This window comes from Dipodomys ordii, unplaced genomic scaffold, assembly GCF_000151885.1.
Source record: "Dipodomys ordii isolate 6190 unplaced genomic scaffold, Dord_2.0 Scaffold47, whole genome shotgun sequence".
Lineage (NCBI taxonomy): Eukaryota > Metazoa > Chordata > Mammalia > Rodentia > Heteromyidae > Dipodomys > Dipodomys ordii.
The window spans coordinates 8,394,603-8,418,867 of NW_012267263.1; positions in this window are offsets into that span (position 1 = coordinate 8,394,603).

Below are 24,265 nucleotides of genomic sequence, written 5' to 3' on the forward strand. Positions count from 1 at the left end.
TCTTGACTATTGTGAAGAGTGCTTCAATCACTAAGAGTGTGCAAGTCTTTCTAAAGTACATGGATTTACATTCCTTTGGATATATGTCCAAAAGTGATATGTAGTATGATCATATGGTAAATCTGTTTTAGCTTTCTGAGGACTGTCCACACTGATCTCCCTAATGACTGTACTAAGTTACATTTCCTCAAGTAGTGTCTAAGATCCACCTTGAGCACATTCACCAGCATTTGTTGCTTTATGATGCTGAGCATTCTCCCTGGGGGTAAAATAGCTAAGAATGCTTAAGATATCCTCAAGTATTTATTGGCAGTTTGTACTTCTTTTTGCATAACTTTTAAATTGTTATGGTAAAGGTGAAACACCGAGAGGTTACAGTTACATGAGTCAGGTAATGAGTATCTTTCTTTTTGCCACCTCTTCCCTCACTTTCTCCCAGTTTTTCCCTCCTGATGCCCCCCCACCAGATTGTACACTACATTTTCAACATAGTGTCTAGTGAATATCACGGCTACATTTGTTCACTCTTTGCCCCACCATTTCTGTGTTCTCCCCTTACCCTCATCAAAGCAGATAAACTTAACACAGGACAAAAGGCATAGAAAACAAAAACAGCAACAAAGGACAAAAACAAAAACAAAAATCAAAATAATCAAAAACTTCCTGTTTGCATTTCTTGGACAAACATCATTTTACATGATCATATATGCACATAGCCATTGAGTTTTTGGATTTTCTCCTAAAAATATCTTCCTTTGGTTTCACAGTGTGCATGTCTAGAGTCCTGTATAATTATCATTTCCAAGTGTATTTTTTAACTTTTACCATCTAGTATGATTACTTGTAGATTTATAGGCACAAAATGAGGGAAAATATGTGACCTATATTTCCTGGGGTCTGCTTTACTTAACTTAATACATTTTTTCCAAGGATTGGAAGGGTTAAAATTGTGAAAATGGTAATATTTCCCAAAGCTATTTACAAATTCAATGCAATAGCCATCAAAATGTCAACAGCAACCTTCAATATGGAAAACGCAATCCAAAAATTAATATGGAATAATAAAAGACTCCAAATCAAAAAAAAAAAAAACAATCCTTAGCAGGAAGAACAGTGCTGGCTGAATATCAATACCAAACTTCAAACTTTATTACAAAGCCATAGTAATAAAAACAGCTTGGTACAGGCACAAGAATATGCCTGAGGACCAATGGAACAGAAGACTCAGAAATGAACCCACAGATATATAGCCAAAATAATGAGGGAGCCAAAAACACAGTATGGAAGAAAGACAGCCTCTTCAACAAATGGTGCTGAAGAATTGGCTCTACACATGAAGAAAACTGAAGCTAGAGCCTTATATATCATCCTGTACCAGATCAATTCTAAATGGATCAAAGACCTCAATGTAATGACATATACGATGGAAATATTACAGGAAGGACCAGAGGAAACCCTAGGGCTCCTAGGCATGCATTGAAACTTCCTAAGATCCAGAATCACAACAAATTAAAGAAAGACTGGATAAACGGGATTGCATCAAACTGAAGAGTTTCTGCACAGTAAAGTACATAGCTAGCAAGATGAATAGAAACCCTATAGAATGGGAGGAGATTTTCACTAGGTATGCATCAGACAAGGGCCTCATGTCTAAAATATACTTCTTTTGATAATTGTATGTTCAACTAGCTGCCTATCATTAATTGAATTATTTCAACTTCTTGCTGCTTAAGTTTTTCAGCCTTTTATATATTCTGGATAATAATCCCCTGTCAGATGAATAGCTGGCCAACATTTTACCATTCTGTAGGCTGTTGCTTTATTCTAGTAATTGTTTCCTTTGATGTATATAAAGCTTTTTAATTTGATACAATCCCATTTGTCAATTCAGACTTATTTCTTATTTCCTGAGGAACTGGAGTTCAAACATTTTATTGAGGAAAAAAATGTGTTGATTTAAACGTTAGCTCTTTGAGGTGGTCTACCAGAGAATTTTATCTCTGGTAACTTAGAGAAATACTATATATGTTTTTTATGGAAAAGGAAATATTAGATTCATATTTATTTCTGTGTATGTGTTGTTTCTGGGGCTTGAATTCAGGACCTGAGCACTGTACCTGAGCAGTTTTGCTCAAGGCTAGCACTCTACTACTTGAACCAAAGTTCTACTTCCAGCTTCTAGGGTATTTAATTGGAAATAAGTGTCTCAGAGGCTTTCCTGCCTGGGCTGGCTTTGAACCACAATGATCAGGTCTCAGCCTCCTGAGTGGCTAGGATTACAGGCATGAGCCACTAGCACCCAACTCATGTTTCAGATCTTAAATCATATCTACTAAATAAAATAGACTCTTCTATCCCTTAATTGTTTTTTGAAATTTGAATCCAAAGGGGAAGATAATCAGAAGGTAAATATAGTTCTGTATATTTTTCCTTCATTTTTAACTCACAGGCCTTTCCTGTGAGCAGAAGAAAATTCTAAACTTGACAAGATGAATGAACACACAAGAGGAATGGAGTGAGAAAACTATAAAATCAATAAGGAAATTTTAAACTATTATTTTGTGCTAATTCACACAAAATAACAAAACCTCATAAGGTAACATTAAAAACATCACTCCCCCTGCAAAACATCAGTGCCCCACTACTGAATTGACTGCTCATTTGCACACATACCTGACTATCCTTTCTGTTTGGTTTCAAGTATTAATGACAATACTTTATTTTTAAAAATATTTTCTTTAAAGTTTTAAATTTTATTTTTCTGATTCACATTATTTAGTCATTTTTCATTTTAAAAGATATCTTTTTTGAATACATAAGATATTTTAATTAAGAGGGAAGTGTAAAATGTCACATTTTAAGTCTTTTTTTTTTACAAGATTCATTCATTGGAAATATCACAATCATAGTCACTTTAGGTGAATAGTCCAGTTTATACAGACATTTGTCAGTATCATAACCAAAATGTTTGACAGCTCCATCACACCAAAATAAAGTTATCTTTAGAAGTTGTACACAGGGAGTTTTTGAATATTTTTATTATCTTTAAGTTCTGTACAAAGGAGTTGTCATTCACCAAAGCAGTTTATGAATATAGTACATCTTAATCAATGTCACCTCTTTCTTTTTTCTCTTGGTTGCTCTTGGAGACTGAACTCTGGACCCAGATGCTGTCCTTCAGCTCTTCAGCTCAAGGCTAACGCTCTACCACTTGAGCCACATCACCACTTCCAGCTTTTTCTGCTTATGTGGTGCTAAGGAATCAAACCCTGGGCCTCATACATGCAAGGCAAGCGCTCTACCACTGAGCCACCCTCCCAGCTCAATGTTACCTCTTCCAGCATTCTCACTTATCCTTCCCAACCCACCCGTTCTCTCACTTTTCCTAATTTTTAAGTTATGTATCGATTTTTTGCCATTAAACAAAGCACTTCAATGTATTCAATACATCAGGATCTGTGTCATCACTTCAACATCTTCACTCTACTTTGAACCATCCCTTTCCTTATATTTCTCAATTCTGTAGTATAAACAATGAATTATTGCCTGCATTCCCTCCCCCCCTTACTTCCTTCATTCTTCTATCCTTCCTCCCTTGGCCTCACCTTCTCTTCTGGCAAGTACCCATTTCCTGGCCCTTATTTGTTGGGCATCAATTTCCATGTTCATAAAGAATTATACTATTTGCACTTGCCATAGAGTTTATTACACTTCAGTCAATTCATTTGTAACCTGTTGCTTACCATCCAATGTTTTCACTTATAGATGTATAGGCACATTCTATCTACTAAAATTGAGGGAAACCATGAAAATTGTGTTTCTTTGGATCTGCCATACTTAACTGAATATGTTTTTTCCCCAAGTCTTTTCATTTCCTTATGAATGGTGAAAACATTCTTTCTGATCGATGTGTATATATTCCATATTTTCTTGATGTATTCATCCATTAAAGGACATCTGGGCTGATTTCATACATTGGCCACAGTAATTAATGCTGCAGTTAACATGATTGTGCTGGCAGCTTTAGTGTGGAACAGACTAGAAGATCCAGAAATGATCTCACAGACCTATAGCCATCTAATATTTAATAAGGGAGCCCAGAAAATTGGCTGTAAGAAAGAGAGCCTCGTTGTTTTTAATCTACTTACAATGTATCAAGTGATTTTTTGCTTCTTTTGTATATTCTTCCCCCACGGTATAACCCCTGTTTTTACTGTATTTGATTCCAGTGCCCTGAATCTTGTATATACATTTCTATAATTTGGGGAAAGGAAGGAAAAAACAAAATGCTGAAATAAGGATACAGGTTGACCCATTGTAACAATGAGATGTACAAGATACTATGTTGAAAACGAAGTTTACACCTTCTGGGGGGGGAAGGAGGAGTTGGGGAGGTGGGGAAAGAAGTGATGGTAGGGAAAAAACAAAGGAGGAAGTAACAATGCTCGATAAGAAATGTACTCATTACCTTACTCATGTAACTGTAACCCCTCTGTACTGTATTTTTGCAATAAAAATATATACAAAAAAAGAAAAAAATAAAGACAGCCTCTTCAACAAATAGTGCTGGAAAAATGGCTATCCACATGCAGAAAACTGAAAATCAAACCTTTTATATCACATTGCACATGAATCAATTAGAAATAAATCAAAGACCTCAGTGTAAGACAAGAAACTTTGAAAATATTACAGGAATGGGTAGTGGAAGCACTAGGGATTCAAGGCACAGGTTGAAACTTCTAAGTAAAGATCTGGAATCACAACAAATCAAAGAAAGAGTGGATAAATGGGATTTCAGCCAACTTAAAAGTTTCCATGTGGCAAAGGTCATAGCTATCATGATAAATAGAAAGCCCAGAGAATGGAATATTTTTTACCAGCTATCCATCAGAAAAGGGTCTAATATATAAATATAATTAGAGCTCAAAAGATTAAACCCTCCAAAATAAACCCTCAAAGAAAGAATACCTCAATTAATAAATGAACTAATGATTTAAAGATAGACTTCTCAGGAGAAGTAAAAATGTCCAAAAACTTATGAAGGCATGCTCAACATCTCTGGCCATAAAAGAAATGCAAGTCAAAATGACATTGAGATTCTACCTCACCCCAGTTAGAATGGCCATTATCATAAAAAACTAAGAATAACAAATGCTGTTGTGGATATAGCTAAAAGGAAACCCTAGTACACTGTTGGTTGGAATGTAAACTTGTTCAACCACTCTGGAAAGCAGTGTGGAGGTTCTTCAAAAAACTAAACATAGAGCAAAAATAGACCCAGAAATTGTACTTCTGGGCATTTATCCAGTAGAACAAACAAGTACACAAGGATTTTGATTAACCATGTAACTTTATGAATACAGGGCATCTTGATCAATGCCAACACTTTCATTATATGTCCTCCATATTTCCCAACTTCACCCATCTCTTCAAGGCACATGATTGAATATTATTGACTTTATTTGACTACCCTTCTTCTCTATTCCTCTATCCTCTTTCTCATTGACCTTCACTTCTCTCCCAACAAAACTTTTTCAGTCTCTCTGAGGGCCTTCATTTGTTATCTCACATGACTACATGCAACAAATTGTACTATGAGGCAGTTGCCCTTGAGGCAGTTTCCTTATGTGCCATTTTGTGGAGGGAAACTACCACCACACATACAGCATCTCCTCTCACATACAACCCACACTGAACATTCACTGCTCATTGTAACATGTCCATATATGTAGATGATGTACTTTGATAAGAATCATCCCATGTCACTCTCCCTCCCTTCTCTTCTTCTCCCCCATACCCAAACCAATCTCACCAGGTTTCATTTTCCCATTTTCACACATGTATATAAAGTATTCAGATTATAGTCACCCTCCTTTACTCTTGCTGTTAATCTTCCCCTGTTGCACTAGTGCCCACATCTCCAACAGGCCCTGTTTCATCTTTATTTATGGAAAGACGTTTCACCATTGTTCACACACCCATATACAGTATTTTAATCAGGCTCACCATTAACCTCTAACAGCTGTGCTTACCTGGATCTCACTCCCTACACACCCCGCGTATAAGTAGTCTCCTTTCCTTCTTCTATGGGGCAAAGTGTTAAGGGAGAAAGTTGTCTTCCTTTTCACCTCTCATGGGTGATATTCCTCCATGTCTGGTTCACTGTGCACTGGTGGATTGGACAGCCACCCCCAGAGGACTCACCTCCCTCCTTCCCACTCATCCTGTTTCCCCTGTCCTTCCCTCTCCCTCCCCACCACCAGCATAAAGCACACAGAAACACAAATTGCATCATTGACATGGTGGGTTTATTTTCATCGCCCTGTGTCCCCTCTGGAAAGAAAGAGGGCAGACCAATTTTTCACAGCCAGGGATCTAGAGATGTTATAGATGATGATTAAGTATGTCCCTGGGCTTGTTCTCTCTTGAACTGGATCTTTACTGGCCCTCTTCCTTTCTTGGGACTTGTGACAGCTTAATTATTCCTCATCTTACGCAGGCCATGGTTCTTGAGACCTTTCCGGGCTGATCTCTAGACCTGGAAGGACAACAGGAAGTTTTTAGGAAGGGACTGGATGAAGAGAAGAGAGTGGTAGGGAAATGGGAACAGGGAATTTACAAGAAGGGAGAAGGCTGGGAGGATCTTGGGGGAAGAAGTTAAGAGGAGAAAGAGGTAGATGCTGGATGGGTCAACTAACCTTTCCTTTATGCACAGATCTAAAAAATGCCCTTCTCTTCATGTTTCTGGCCATGCTTTCTTCTTCACTTCTTGGAGCAGTTTGAACACCAAGCCTCAGGACATCCAAATATGTCCCCATCAGGACAGAGTGGCCACCTCTTAGTCATTAGGTCAGCAAGCCACTCCCAGTCAGCCAATCACCAACCAGGGAGGGACTAACACATCATAAAGTACCACCCTGATTCCTGTGGAGTTTGGGTGGGGAATGTAGATGGTAAAGGGGATAAAGTGTCTGGAAGGAGAGACCAAGAATTTCTAGTTGCAGAATCAAAGCTTTGCTTTACTGATCAGTTTTAAAGAAAAAATATCTTTAAAAGTAGTTGCACACAGGAGGAAGATGGTGGAGGAAAAGCTGGGAGCTAAACAAGCTCTTGTATAGAAACAAGTTTTAGTGTTCTAGTGGAAAAATCTAAGGCTAGAGAATCACTCCAAGTGTGTCATCCTAGTACAGACAGTTTGGCCAGAGAGGAAAAACTCAGGCAGCTTGTTTAAGGACACAGATCTAAGAACTCTTGGTTCATGGCAGCGGCAGCAATGGTGGCTGCTGTTGCAGCCACCATATCAACAGAAAGAGCCCAGGACAAAAGTGTCAGAGGCAGTGTGCAAGCAGATTTTACTCACCACCAGCAAGAACTGACAAGGAGTGGAAATCTTCATCCTGCTGACGACAGTCACAGACTATGGATGTGGATGGCCTGGAAACCAAAGGACAGATGTGAGTATGCCCAAGACATCCTCACTCCTTCTCCCTGAGCAGCAGTGGGAAGGTAGCCCCCGACATCACCAGAGAAGAACTCTATCTTCGACACTGACACAGACTGGGCCAGAGCAGCTAACCCATAAATCAGGTCTTGGAAGAGGACAATAGGAGCCATTCAACAGGTCAAAGGAATCTGACCTGTGGCCAGGTTCACCTCCACCCCTGGGGAAAGTTGTCCCTCCCAAGCAGAGGCAGCTCTGCATGGACAGGGTAGACTCTCCTTTGTGGGTAAACAGAGCCAGAGGCTACACTACCCAGCTGCAGCACAGGAAGCAGCTTCAGCCTTAGAGCAATTGGAAACTTGTTACACATAAATCCTGAGATTAGTTCCAGGCTGGGCTGCTTGAGTCTCTCAGGAGCTAGCCCATTATGGTAAAGCTACTATTTGCAGACAGGCCACAGTCCTACCTACAACCTAGCTCCCTCACAGCAACTCCAACCTAGAGGAAACAGCCACCTCCATTTTTTGTGATACTCAATGTAGATTGCCCTCCCACTGAACTAGTCTGGGAGGAGGGACATAAACTCCCAGGTAAAGCAGAACTTCCTTCAGCCAGCTTAAACAAACTGATTTAAGAAACCAACCAAGCCACAGGAAAACCAAATACTACAAGCAAACCAGAGACTCCACAAAGAGACTGGTTACAGACACAGAGGAGACACAAGATCCACTCCCCTTACTTCCCTCCCCTCCCAAAATACGAAGCACACTTTTTTCTACCTAATTTTTTAAAAACTGTTGTCTATTTTTTCATTTTTGTTTTAGTTTTTTTCTTTTATTTTATGTTCTCTTTATACTCTTTTTCCCTTTTGGTCCTTTTGTTTTTGCCTTACTTAATTGCTGTTCTGTTCATCCCCAGACACATACCTGTCTTCAATTATTAGACCTTGTCCTTCATTGTGTGCATACTTAATTCAGATATTGATTACTCAATTCACAAACTCCCAGCCTTAACTCATTTAATTGTAGAATTATTGGTGCTGTGGCACATGTGGTAGAGTGCTAGCCTTGAGCTGAAGAGCTGAGAGACAGTGCCCAGGCCCAGAGTTCAAGCTCCATGATCGCCAAAAAAAAAAAAAAAGAAAGAAAGAAACTGCCCCCAAACAGAGAATCCAAGAATCATAGGAAGAACCCAGTTGACACAGCTCCCAAAAAGGTGGATAACATGGCAGGAACTACCAAATACCTCTCAGTCCAAACTCTCAATATTAAGTGGATATAACTCTCCAATTAAGTGGACATAACTCTCCAATTAAGTAACATAGACTGACTAGTTGGATCAAAAACAAGATCTTGCTATCTTCTGCCTTCAAGAGATACACCTTGCCTACAAAAACAAACATATTTTGAAAGTGAAAGGTTGGAATAAAATTTATCAAACAAAAGGCCCTCACAAACGGACTGGGTTAGCAATCCTAATATCAGATAAAATGGAATTCAAATTAAAATTAGCAAAAAGAGATAAAGAAGGTCATTACATACTAATTAAGGGATCTCTAATTCAGGAAGACATCACAATTCTAAATATCTATTCACCAAATAATGCAGCACCCAAATTCATCTGAGAAACTCTACTTTCCCTAAAATCACATGTATATCCAAAGATATCAATTGTTGGGGGCTTTAACACACCACTATCCCCACTGGATAGATTAACCTGGCAAAAAATCAACAAGGAAACCTTGGATATAAACAACTGCATAGATCAGTTAGACTTAAGAGACATCTACAGAATATTTCATCCAGCAGCATTAGAATACATTCTTCTCAGCAGCACATGGAACATTTTGTAGTAGCCCCACAAAAAATAAAATAACTAGGAATTAACCTAACTGAAGAAATGAAGGACTTTTATGATGAAAACTTTAAAAAACTTTAAAAACCTGAAAAAGGAAATTAAAGCAGAACTAAGGAAGTGGAAAATTCTCCCATCCTCCTGGATTGGGAGGACTAACATTGTGAAAATGGCAATACTGCCAAAGGTTATCTACAAATTTAATGTGATACCTATCAATATCCCAACCTCATTCTTCAATGAAATAGAAGAAGCAGTCCAAAAATTCATATGGAACAATAAAAGACCCTGACTAGCAAAAATAATCCTAATCAGAAAGAACAGTTTTGGAGGAATATCAATACCAAACTTCAACTTCTACTACAAAGCCATGGTAATAAATAAAAAGCTTGGTACTGGCACAAGAACAGACCTGAGGACCAGTGGACTAGAACTGAAGACCCAGAAATGAACCCACAGACCTATAGCCACCTAGTCTTCCCCAAATGAGCTAAAAATTAGAATGGATGTAAGACAGCCTCTTCAGTAAATGGTGCTGGCAAAACTGGTTTAACACCTGTAGAAAAACTAAACCTAGATCCTTATATATCCTTATATATCACCCTGCACTGAAAACGTTACAGGAAGGAATAGGAGAAACTCTAAGGTTTCTTGGCACAGGCTGAAATTTTTTTTAATAAAGACCCATAAATACAACGAAATCAAAGAAAGGTTGGACAAATGGGATTGCATGAAACTGCAGAGCTTCTGCATAGCAAAGGACACAACTAGCGAGATCAATAGACAGCCCACAGATTGAGAGATCTTCACTAGCCATACAACAAAAGTCTCATATCTGAAATATATTTAGAACTCAAAAAATTAAATTTCTCAACTAATTCTTAAAGAAAAACCGCATAATTCATAAGTGGGGTAAAAACTTTAAGAGAGACTTCTCTGAAGAGGAAATAAGAATGACCAATAGATACATAAAGAAATGCTCAACTTCTCTAGTCGTAAAGCAATACATTTCAAAACAACATTGAGATTCCACCTCACCCCAGCGAGAATGGCTATAATCAAGAAATCTAATAACAGATGCTGGAGGGGATGTGGCCAAAAGGGAACCCTACTGCATTGTTGGTGGGAGTGTAAACTTTGTCCAACCACTTTCAGAAGCAGTATGGAGGTTCATCAAAAGAGTACAAATAGAGCTCTCCTATGACCCAGCAATCCCAATTTTAGGCATTTATCCAAATGATCACAAACAAGGCCATACTAAGGCTACCAGCACAACTATGTTTATTGCAGCATTATCCATCATAGCTAAGATATGGAACCAACCCAGATGCCCCTCAGTAGATGAATGGATCAAGAAAATGTGGTATATATACACAATGGAATTCTATGCCTCCATCAGAAAGAATGACATTGCCCCATTTGTTAGGAAATGGAAAGACTTGGAAAAACTTATATTAAGTGAAGTAAGCCACACCCAAAGAAACATAGGTCCCATGATTTCTCTTAATAACTAACTAGTTTCTCTTAATAATAACTAGTATATGTCTAGGACAAGCAGAGGAGGTGTAAAGCTATGTACCTATGACCATATAAGCTGATGCCAAGCTAAATGAACCCCAAGATAGGGACATAAACAGTTTTATCTTTTTGCTGTTCTTTTTAATGTACTTATAATATTCTATATTTTATTGTTTCTTTTTATGTTGTTCCTTATGGTACAACACCTGTTATTACTGTATTTGATTCAAGTGTCCTGCATCTTGTATATACATTTTTATAATTTGGAGAGGGGGGGGAAATAACAAAATGCTGAAATAAGGATACAGATTGACCCATTGTAACAATGAGCTGTACAAGACACTATGTTGAAAACGAACTTTACAACTTTTGGGGGGGTAAGTAAAGAGTTGGGGAGGTAGGGAGAGAAGGGATGGTAGGGGAAAACAAAGGAGGGGGTAACAGTGCTCGATAGAAAATGGACTCATTACTTTGCTTATGTAACTGTAACCCCTCTCTACAGTATCTTTACAATAAAAAAATAGGTAAATAAAAATAGTTGCACAAAGGCTCGGAAGGCTCAGTGGTAGAGCACTTGCCTAGCATGCATGAATCCCTGGGTTTGATTTCTCAGTATCACTAAAACAGAAAAAGCCAGAAGTGGTGCTGTGGCTCAAGTTGTAGAGCGCTAGCCTTGAGCAAAACAAGCTCAGGAACAGTACCTAGGCCCTGAGTTCCAACCACTGTACTGGCAAAAAAAAACGTAGTGTATAAAGAGTTTCAATCCACCATGTCAATTTGTGAGCACAATGTGCCTTGATTAATGTCACCCCCATTCATTGTTCCCCCACTTCTCTCCCTTTAGAAGGATCTTTTTGAAACCTGTTAGAAGTATCTTTTTGAATTAGAAATAACACATTTCTTATTGTAGTCAATACCTATTGAAAAAGTTTAGATATATAATTAAAAATAGCTACATACACAAATACCATTAGTAATATGGTATAAAAATTATTATAGATATCATATGAATGACAGCTTTAACTTTTACTTTTGTCTGTAGTGAGGCTTGGACTCAGCCTTAGGCGCTGTCCCTGAGCTCTTTTGCTCAAGGCTACCACTTTGAGCCACAGCTCCACTTCTGGTTTTTGAGTGGCAATTGGAGTCTCATGGGGACTTTTCTGCTTGGCTGGCTTCAATCCGTGATCCTCAGATCTCAGCCTCCTGAGTAGCTAGGATTATAGGCATTAGCCATCAGTGCCCGGAGCTCTAGTCCTTTAATTGTTTTTTGTTGTTGTTGTTGTTGTTGTTGCTGGTTTTTTTTTTGATAGAGGCTTTTTTTTTTTTGCTGGGGCTGGCCTAAGATAACAATCATTCTACCTGTGTCACTGGCATAGGTAGGATTGCAGACATAAACTACAATGCATAACTTAATTGTTGAGATGAGGATCTCAGTAATTTTTTGCCCAAGCTGGACCCAAACAACTGTTATCCCAGTGACAGTAGTAAGCCATTATACCTGTGTTTTTTCTTTTCTTTGTTTTCTTTTTTACAGTTTTTAATGAGTTTTATTTTGCTATTTTATACATAGACATAATTCCCCTGATATATTCACTCTCACTACCCTCTTCTTTTTGTCTCCCCCTCCTGATTATCCCCTCAAACAGGCCCACATTCACATTCCTGTTTTATGTGTTTGTTTGTGTGCGTGTAGCTTCCATGTATGAGGAAAAAACCATGTAATATTTGTGTTTCTGGACAATGCTCCTTCTGGTTAACACAATGGTTTCCAATTTCTTCTATTTTCCTACAAATGACATAATTTCTATCTTCCTTTTGGCCTTCTCTTTTTTTATATACTCTTTTATCAGCTCAGAATATAGTTCTTTTAACATTTAAAATGTTTTACCCAACATTTTCAGCTGGTTGATTAGAATTTTTCCCCCTCATTTGGCACTGGAAGGTAAATTAAAAATCCTGTTTTTTCAAACAATCCAAGAAAATACAGTAGAAGAAAAAGAAACCCAGAATATCTGATAATTGCACTGTTTCTGTATCTGTAGTCATTATTTTTGCATCATTTACCAATTGATCTGCATGAAAATAGATGGCTAGGTAGTTTGATGTGGATTCCTATCTGCTGAAGTAGTTTTGAAGTGACCTGTACACAAGTCCTCTATTTACGGCATAACAGAAAGCAAAATTAACATTTCATTTTCTTCAGTGTTACATTAACTCATTTATTCCACAATAGATTTGGGTTCAAACACGGTTCTTGGCATGCATCTCTGGATCCAGGAGCAACTGACTAAAATCTGACATGGAAGGAACATGCTATACCAGAAACTAGTCTTCCCTCTTTAAAGAAATGTTTCTTGTGTAACTGGGCTTATACTTCAATTTTTTCTTCAGTAAGAATAAGTGCCCATGTTTAAGGAAGAGGGTTAGCTAGTAGAGTTGGTGGTGAGTTTGGGGTTTGGGCTTTTTTGTGTCTGTGCTGGTTTAGGGCACTGTCCCTTAGCTGTCACTCAAGACTACTGTTCTACTACATGATAACACCTTAATTATCTAATTATTTTGCTGGTTAGAGATGAGTTTTCTAGATTTTTCTTCCCAGGCTGGCTTCAAACCATGAGCTTTCTGAGTAGCAAGCAATTACAGAAATAAAACACCAAAATCCCTGATACCCATCTGGTGTTGCTTCTTGATGTCATGAGTAGGGGCTTTTTCCAGTGTCTAAAATACTTTTAAGAGAGTGCACATTTTGACTCCCTTCCTTTCACAAGTACCCTTCCTCTCCCCATAAAAGTTAAGCTCAATAGTTCAAAGTAGAGGAAGTAGTTGGCCCATATCTATTTGCCTGACAAATTGGAACCATCAGGCAGACCTATGCTAAACCACAAATTTCTGGATACAAATTCAGTGGAACAATAGATCCCCATTTATTTTATACCTACATATAAGGCTACTGTGTTGATAATTCCCACTATAAAGCCTTCTACTTTATTGTTGTTTGATGTCATAATAAGTTAAAATATTTGTAGATAACAAATTTGAAATTGTATTTTTTATTGTCTCTAATAAGACAGCAAAAATTCCTACTTCACAGGGTTTTGGCTGTTATCTATTCTCCCTCCCACATTCCTAGGTTGAATCTGTAACAGTCAATGTAATTATATTTGGTGATAGAGCTTTTAGGAGGGTCATAAGTGTGGAGTGATAATCTGATAGACTGGTAGTCTTATAAAAGTAAAATACCTCCATGCATAGCTTCCAAAGGTATACAATGGGCATTCATGATTACTAGGATGAATCAATTACTAGTAATTGGTCTCACACAGAGGTATGGCTTTGCTTAGTTGTTACAGTGCTTTTACAAGTATAGGAAGCCTACTAAATTCTTGCTTCATTTATATAAGTATCAAAGTTCCAGGCCAAGGGACTAAAAGACTTCCTTCAAACTTAAAAGCAATCATGACCCCTCAACTAACTTAGAATTGAGCCAGTTTATAGATGGAAAACTCCTTGAACAAAAGGGGGATGAGGATCCCAGTAAATTGGCAAAAATGTATACTGTTAATCTTTCTTCCTGTCTTATCCTAAAGGACTTATGGCTTTGTGTCAGATAACTGTACATTGAAGAAAAGGAAATAAGTATGGCTTAGAGACTATTGGACAATGACTCTGAACTAAATTAATTGCATGAGACCAAAAATGTCACGGGGGACTATCAGTCAAACTAGAACTTATGGAGCTCAGGTGATCAACGAAATCCACCTCTTAGGGGGTTTGTGAACTTGTGTTATTTATCTACTTTCAGAACAAATCATTAGAAAATATATGGGCATCTTCTAGCAGAATCCCCATTATTATGCTCTTGTGGTAGAAAAGCCAGTGGAAGCCACTAGTGAGATTAGTGCAACCATGTACATAACAGAAGTTGACTGTTGATCACTATCACACCTGAGTAATGCTCTTCTATATAATCTGCAGTGCAGAAGATGGATATTGAACAATAAATAATGGATTTTTGTAAATTTAACCAGGTGTTGACTCCAATTGTGTACTATACTAGATGTGATCTCATTGCCAGATATAATGGGCTTTCATATATTTAGTAGGAAGCTGCTGACCTGCCAAGGGTCTTTTCTTTCTTTCTTTCCTCTTTCTTTCTTTCTTTCTTTCTTTCTTTCTTTCTTTCTTTCTTTCTTTCTTTCATCCTTCCTTCCTTCCTTCTTTCTTTCTTTTTCTTTTATCTTTTTTTGGTCCGGTCGTGGGGCCTGAACTCTGGGCCTGGGCACTGTCCCTCAGCTCTTCAGCTCAAGGCTAGCGCTCTACCACTTGAGCCACAGCACCACTTCCGGCTTTTTTCTTTTTGCTTATGTGGTGCTGAGGAATCAAACCCAGGGCCTCAGGCATGCAAGGCAAGCGCTCTACCACTGAGCGACCTTCCCGGCCCCTCTTTCTTTCTTTCTTTCTTTCTTTCTTTATTTCTTTCTTTCTTTCTTTCTTTCTTTCTTTCTTTCTTTCTTTCTTTTCTTTCTCGTTCTCTTTCTTTTCTTTCTCTTTCTCTTTCTTTCTCTCTTTCTTTCTCCCTTCCTTCCCTTCCCTTCCTTTGCTTCCTTCCTTCCTTCCTTCCTTCCTTCCTTCCTTCCTTCCTTCCTTCCTTCCTTCCTTTCCTTCTTTCTCCTTGAGAATAAGGCCCACCAGAAGAACTTTGTTTTAGCTGGTAAGGCCACCAATACACATTCACCATCCTGATAAGGCATATTCCAAGTTCCTATTAACTTAGTTCTCTGAAACAACGATATATTATCTATTTTACTATGCATATCCAATCATTTAATGCACACATACCTACATTCTTCAGTCAATACACTGCAACCACACATCTATGCTGCTATCTTGTAGCATTATTTGAAGTGTCTACATTTTATCATATAGAGATATTCTAATTCTGTTTTTATTTTTTAATTTATTTTTTTGTGTGTTTGTGTTTGTGTTTCTGTGTGCTTGAATGTGTGTGTGTGTGTGTGTGTGTGTGTGAGAGAGAGAGAGAGAGAGAGAGAGAGTGTGTACTGGGGCTTGGATTCAGGGCCTCGTGCCCTTGCATGCCTTTTTTTTTTGCCCTTTTAAGGCAAGTGCTAGCTTATTGATGGTTAATTGGAGATAAGAGAATCATGAACCTTTCTGCATGGGCTGGCTTTGAATTTCAGTTCTCAGATGTCAGTGTCCTGCATAGCTAGGATTACATGTGTAAGATACAGGTACCAGGCTTTTGATTATGTTTTGCTATTTTTTCTTTTTCTTTCTTCCCTTTTTTGTGTTAGTACTAGGTTCAAACTCAGGGCCTGAGTGCTATCTCTGAGATTTTGTGCTGCAGGCTAGTGCTCTACTACTTTGGGGAAAGCTCCACTTTTGGATTTTTGCTGGTTAATTAGATATGAGTCCCACAGACTTTCCTGCCTGAGCTGGCTTTAAACATCAGTTCTCAGATGTTGGCTTTTAAAATAGTTAAGATTTCAGCATGCAATATCAGTGCCTGGCTTATTTGGTTTTTTATTATTTTTTTGATGCCAGTCCTGGGGCTTCAATTCAGGGCTTGGTGGCTGTCCCTGAACTGTTTTGCTCAATGCTAGTGCTCTATCACTTGAGTTAAAGCTTCACTTCTAGGTTTTTGATGGATAATTGGACCTAAATGTCTTACACACTTTCCTGCCTAGGCAGGTTTTGAACCACAATCCTCAGATCTTAGTTTCCTGAATAGCTAGAATTACAGGCTTTAACCACTGTTGTTGTTTTTTTTTAATTTTTATTTTAAAATATTATCTGAAAGTAGTTCTGCAAATGAGTTTCAATTAATATGTGTTTATAAGTACAATGAATCTTGATCAATGTTACCTCTTCCATTTTTCTCCCCCATCTCTTCCAACCCAACCAATTCCCTCAAATTGCCTGGTTCTATTTTCACATATGTGCATTGAATATTATGACTGACTGTATTTGTCAATCTTTCCTCCCTCCATTTATCTGCCCCATTTAGATTGACCTCCTCCCACACCACCAAAATATGTTTCATCTTCTTAGTATTCATTTTGTTTAACTGTAAGTTAGTTGTTTGTAGGAGTTACACCATTGAATTGTTCCCTGTATATACAATATTTTAGTCAATTTGTGTATATACTTGTTTAAGGATAGCACAGGGTCTGGGAGTGTGGCTTAGTGGCAGAGTGTGCTTGCCTAGCATGCATGAAGCTCTGGGTTTGATTCCTCAGTACCACATAAACAGAAAAACCCAGAAGTGGCACTGTGGCTCAAGTGGAAGAGTGCTAGCCTCAGCAAAAGAAGCTCAGGGACAGCACCCAGGCCCCAAGATCAAGCCCCAGGACCAGCAAAAATAACTAACTAAATAAATACAGCACAATGTGTGTTCTAAGTTTTAATTTATTTTTAAAATTATAATTGTTGCATATGAAGTGCATATAGTTCATTCTGATATTTTCATATATATATATAAATAATTAGATTATTTCTATCACCCTCTAACCTCCCCTTGCTCCCATTTCCCTTTTTTCTTCTACTCTCCCAATCTCTAATACTACATCTCTTGTTTTCAAGTTGTCTCCTTCTCTTTTTTCTTTACCTTCTTATTAAAAAAGAACAGAATCAATTAATAAAAAATCATAGCAAATATTAGAAGAAATTTGGGACTGAATGAATTAAAAATAAATTTTTTGGATGCAGAAAACATAATCCTAAGGGTACACTGATTGCCTTAAATACTATAACTAAGAGATCTCAAATCAGTGATTTGACTTTATAAATTTAAGACAGTAAAAGAAAAGCAAATTAAATCCAAAGCTAGTGGAATAAAGGAAAAAGTGAAAATTAGGCTAGAGAGAAATACTCGATAAACAATTGAGAAAATCAAGCTAGTTTTCTTCATTGTTGTAAAAATATTGCATTAATTACATACTGTTAGACAAACTAAGAGAAAAGAGGACCTGAGTTATTACAATAAAATAAAAGTGGAGACATTTCTGCTATCCTAAAGAAAAAATGTATTTTAAAACACTAAAGTTATATGCCAAGAAGTTATATAATCAAGAAGAAGTGGAAAATTTCCTAGAAATACACAAACTACTAAAACTAACTCTAGATCAAGAAAAGCTGAGCATACTTAACCCCAAAGAGAGATTAAATCAATAGTTATACCATTCCAAAACAGTGTAGAACAGGACCAGATGGCTTCACTCTAGAGTTCTACCAAAACTTTACAGAATAAATTATACCAATGTGTCAGACATTTTTCCAAATTTTTGAAGAGAAAGTTCATTGTCATTTCATTTAGCTAGACTTATTCTTATACCAACACTAATAAATTGATCACATGAAAACATATCTCAGGCTGGCAATGGAGTTCAGAGGTGGACCACTAGCCTAAACTATGGAGTAATATTTCTTGTGAATAAAAAATTTGACATAATACTTACCAATGGAATCTGGAAACCTATTAGAAGGATTATAAAGCATTACTGTGTGAAATTTAATTCAGAAGTGAGAGGGTAATCTATTGTATGAAAACCTAGTATTATATAATATTTATTGAACTTGGGAAACATACCTGATCACTTTAAAATGGTACAGAAAAATGAACTGACAAAATCCGGTTCACATGAATAATTTCAAAAGCTCCTAGAGGATTCATCATGATTTGTGGAAAACAAATAACATTTGTGGAAAACAGATAACATCATATTCAATTGTGAAGATCTGAAAGCTTTTCTTCTTACACTGGGATACTCTGTGAATTTACACTAGCATTTCTAGCTAATGCAATTAGTCTGGAAGAAGAATTAAAAATTGTAAATGGGGAAGGATACTTAAACTTATTCCTACTCATATACGACCTGATCTTGTATATAGGGAATCTTTTTTTATTGTGAAAATACTGTACAGAGGGGTTACAATTACATGGGCAAGACAATCAGTACATTTCTTATCAAGCATTGTAGCCTCCTCCTTTGTTTCCCCTTCCCATCCCTTCCCATCCTCCCCCCCGACCCCCCACCCAATCCTCCCTGCCCCCTAGGTCCATTAAGCCAAGTCAGGAGCTCATGCCTGTAATTGTAGCTGTATGGGAGGGAGGCTGAGAATTAGGCAGAAAGTATGTGAGTTACCTTCTCAACACATAGCTGGGCACAGTGCTGTGGTTCTGTCATACTAATGGTGGTGGGAATCCCTAAATTGGATTTCTGTCCAGTTCCACATTCAGAAGAAGCAAGACTCAATCTAAAAAGTATCCAGGAGAAAATGGGCCTGGATTAATGACTCAGTAAGAGCGTACCAGCCTAACAAATGTGTTAGTGAGTTTAAATGCCAATATTGCCAAAAGAAGAAAATGAGTCAGTTCATGAAAGTTACAGAATACAAAACAGCACACAAAAACAATTTTCATATTTTATATTCTTTATCTCTTTTTTACTATATTTAGTTGTACAAGGGAGGTGTCCATGCTTGACAATTTTATTTTACTGATGATTCTAGTAAGCAAAACTAGGGAAGAAAAAGACATAAAAGGCAACCAGATTGGAAAAAGAGAAAATTATCTGTAATTGGTAAAGAACATATGTATATACACACACACATAACATATATATATATAACATGTATATTTGTAAACTAATGAGGAATGCACTGTCTCTAAAAATAAAATAAAAAATTCAGAATGGTTGTAAGATACAAGGTCAACCTAAAATCAACTGTATTTCTCTATGATAACAATGAACTGCAAGTGAAAATTTAAAACTTGGGGAGTTGGGGGAAAGGAAAGTAGAAAATTGAAGGAAGGGGTAACAAGGATGACAAGAAATGTACTGATTACCTTACTTATGTAACTGAAACCCCTCTGTACATCACCTTGACAATAAAAAAAGACCCACGGCTGACAATAAAAGTTACAATTGCATAAAACCTATTTTTTGTTCTTTTGGTTCTGGTCCTGGGGCTTGAACTCAGGGCCTGGGTACTGTCCTTGAGTTTTTCTGCTCAAAGCTTGTGGTTTATTACTTGAGCTACAGCTCCATTTCCAGCTTATTGGTTGGTAGTTAATTGGCAATAAGAGTCTTTTGTACTTTCCTGCCCTAGTTGGCTTTGAACCATGATCTTCAGATCTCAGCCTCCTGGGTAGCCAGGATTAGTGACGTGAGCCACCAATGCTGAGCAGTCCTAATATTTTTACTGATTTTCCAAAAGGATAGTAGACTATTCAGTAGAGGAAAATTTGTTCTGCCAACAAGTAATGCTGACACATGCAAAATAATGAAGCTGGTTCCTTACCTCACAGCATATATAAAAATTAAATAAAAATGATACATACTTTGACACTACTACAGGAAAATATAGGGGGGAAAGAAAGAAAACAAAAAAAAAACTTCTAAGGGGCTGGGAAGGTGGCTCAGTGGTAAAGCGCTTCCCTTGTATGTATGAGGCCCTGGGTTCTATCCCTCAGCACCACATAAGTAAAAAGAAAAAAGCCAGAAATGGCGCTGTGGCTCAAGTGGTAGAGTGCTAGCCTTGAGCTGAAGAGCTGAGGGACAGTGCCAGGCCCAGAGTTCAGGCCCCATGACAGGACCCCTCCCCCCAAAAAAAACTGCTAAGAGAGTAGATTTTAAGTATTTGTTTTTTTTTTTACCACAAATGAAAAGTTATGTCAAATGATAAATATATTAATTAGCTGATTTAGCTATTTTAAAAATGTATACATGTAAAGCCTAGCACCACGGACTATGCTTGCAACCCTAACTAAGAGGAGGTTAAGATCTAAAAATCATAGTTTGAAGACCGCTCAGGCAGGAAAGCCCATGGGATTCTTAGTTTCAGTGAACCACCAAAAAGCAGGAAGTTGAACTATTGCTCAAGCGACAGCATTCTATCCTAGAGCAAAATAGCTCAAGAGCAGCCCCAGGACTACAACAAAAAATATATACTAATATAACAAAACATCATCAATACAATAAGTTTTGTCAGCTAAAATAAACACAAATAAAAATGTAAAAGAACATCATGGCAAGTTGAATTAGAGACAGTAAAGAGAACAAATACTTTTTATCTGAAAAAAAGAGTCCTCTGCAAACTATGTAGCTGGCCCTCATTAGGTGTCCTTAAAAGGACAGTTGTGGTTTGGAATAATTCCTCAGGGCAATGAGAAAGGGATTAAGTAATAGGATCTTCTTACAAGTGTTCACGAATTTGGTATGGAGCTAATTTACATCGTTATGTGTCATCTGCCTAGAAACATTCAATATCAATTTAGCCATTACAGGGATTTCAGAACAAGTGTGATAGAAATACATTACTAAAATCAAGAAAGCAGCTTTTATGTGGCTCTCTGAAAGCATTGACCCTAGCAACAAAAGAGAGTGTTCTCAAATTTCTACAGTGTTTGTGCAATAAATATTTAATATTCAGCTTTTCAACATCTCTGTACTAACTATAATTGTAGGGAAACAGAGGATATCAGTGGTTGTGCATTAGCCATAGTCAAAAATAAAAACATTTTAGTCCCTTTTTCAAAGACCATGAAAAGAAGTTCCTGTGAGCTGAAAGATTTTCCTAGATCCCTAAACATAATGATCCATACATTTACCATTTAATCTTAAACTGAAAAGCTTCACTAAGATCACAAACTTTCCTTGCTTGACTGAAGTAGCAGTATTTTGAGAAGGTAAGTATAAACATGAATTTGAATTTTGCAAGCCAACATCAGCTTTTGCTTTTGCTTTGAGGCTATATATTGGTTTCACTTCACTGATCATCCCTCTAGAGTGTGGAAGACAGGGGCATAAAAATGCAATTTCTTAGTGATGTCACTCAGAACTACTTTATTATGTAATTAGCAGTTTGACCAGCAATGTGTTCAATGACCTGCTCTTGTCCTGTGCATACATGCCTTCTTTCTTGCTTTTCTATAAAGGCATTAATTTCCGTGACTTGAGACTAAAACCATCCTCAAATGGAAGTGTTTAGTACCTCTCAGAAGTGATTTTTTGGTCTCCCTTTGAATTGTTAGAAAATAAGCTTGCATCTCAAAGATTGAACCTTTCCCAAGGAGAACAGTAGTAGTTGAAGAGACAGATCAATTGATGTGTCACTGCTTTAAGCTACTGTCTATTATTAGTATATAATTTAGAGATAAAGGTAATATAGTGAGCAGAGCGCCATTGGCTCACACCTATAATCCTAGCTAACTCAGGAGGCTGAGATCTGAGTATCGCGGTTCAAAGCCAACCCTGGGCAGGAAAAATCCGTGAAACTCTTATCTCCAATAAACCACCAGAAAACCGGAAGTGTCGCTGTAGCTCAAGTGGTAGAGCTCTTGCCTTGAGCTGAAGAGCTAAGGGGACAGCGCAGAGCCCAGGCCCAGAGTTCAAGCCCCACGACCAATCAAAAAAAAAAAGTAATATAGTGTGTCCAAAATTTGGGGACTTTGATCTCAGCCCTCCAGAGACTGAAGGCCTAGTGCATTCTCTTGATTTAAGACTAGTGGTGCTGTAACACAAGATACAGGAACTTAAATAAAATGGAAAATACTGTTTGGTTTCTTTCGCAACTATTTGTCTTATTTTAGGCAACTTGGTCTCCTCTACCCTATCTCCAAAACTTTTCTGTGCTGATAAGCTACCCAGGTCTGAGGAGATGGAGACCCTGCATTGTTCAACAAGAACGTTCTCACCATAAAATGCAATCCTATGATTGAAGTCTTCTTACTAGCTACCAGACATCCCCTGGTGCTGCATGCTACCTTGGATCTCAGAATCTTACACTTTTAAATCTCTGAGGTTGTCCTGTGTACACTTACTGAGAAATGCTCTCACCAAATGTCATCACTATGTCAACAGCTTGATTCTACTATATGGCTCCTATTGTTACCCCTCCACCCCAGGGTTTCTTTTATCTGGAAAAGTCTATTTCTTCTATTTGGCAATCATTCCTAGGAATCTTTAGCACATGGATGTATTTTATTTCTTATTAATCTTTGATTTCTAATTTGGTGGCAGAAAAAGTGAAGATGCCATACAAGAGTATTATAAAAAATACCACATCCAGACCCCTTGCATGACATGAAAGCCATAACTTTTTTAACTGTGAAAATGCTTATAGGGGCAAATAAAAAATGAGAATCGATAATATATGGAAGGCAGAAAGAAGGATTTTTTTTTATCATTTAGAGGTAAAAGACTTATGTAGTTAGAAACATTTTATTCAGTTGAAAACCAAGAGACAACAGATACCTTAGGCCAAAAGGAAGAATTTGTTATAAAGAGTTATCTTATGGAACTGAAAGGTGTGAATGAACTTCTGACTCCAAAAGAGACTCTTGTCATCTCTCATACTTGTTTGTTTTTATTTTTTTAACTTCAATATTTAAATTATTATTTATAATCATAAGTCTGGATTAATTTGTATGAATTAATGGGGTTCACAGTGATAATCCCATATATATACATAAAACAATAATCATGTCAATTCATGCTTCTTTTTTTGGGGGGGGGTCCAGTCGTGGGGCCTGAACTCTGGGCCTGGGCGCTGTCCCTCAGCTCTTCAGCTCAAGGCTAGCGCTCTACCACTTGAGCCACAGCGCCACTCCGGCTTTTTTCTTTTTGCTTATGTGGTGCTGAGGAATCAAACCCAGGGCCTCAGGCATGCAAGGCAAGCACTCTGCCACTGAGCCACTTCCCAGCCCCTCAATTCATGCTTCTTATATCTTCTTCCCCAGAATCCTTCCTGGTCCCTAGTAGTCCCTCGATTTTTTTTCTGTTCTCCCATCCCCTTCACCTTTTATAGTGACCATTAGTCTGTTCCATACTTCCACAAAGTTTCACGATGTGTGAAAACATTGGCATGTATTTATTAGTTTCCACATTTTTGTGAGAACATGTGTCATTTGTATTTATGTGTCTGGCTTCTTTCACTGAGCATGATGATCTCCAGTTCCATCCATGGTGCTGCAGATGACAGAATTTCATTCTTTTTCTATGGTTGAGTAATATTCTATCATGTAAAGATGCCATATTTTCATTATGCATTAATTTGATAAAGGACATCTGTGTTGATTCCATATTTTGGCTATGTTACAATAAACATAGATGCTTAAGCATCTTTTGTGGCATAAAGATTTTTATCTTCCTCAGTAATGTAATTGCTGGGTCATATGGTAATTTTATTTTCAGTCTTCTTAATGAATATTCACACTGATTTCCATAATGTTTGGAATAATTTGCATTCCTACCTCCATATTCTTGCCATCATTTGCTATTTTTTGTCTTTTCTTTGATAGTCTTTCAAACTAGGGTGAGAAAAAAATCTTATTGTGGATTTTAATTTCTCTAATGATTAGTAAAATCAAGTATTTTTTCCATATTTGCTATTTGTTTATCTTCTTTTGAGAAGTATCTATTTAGTTCTTTAAGC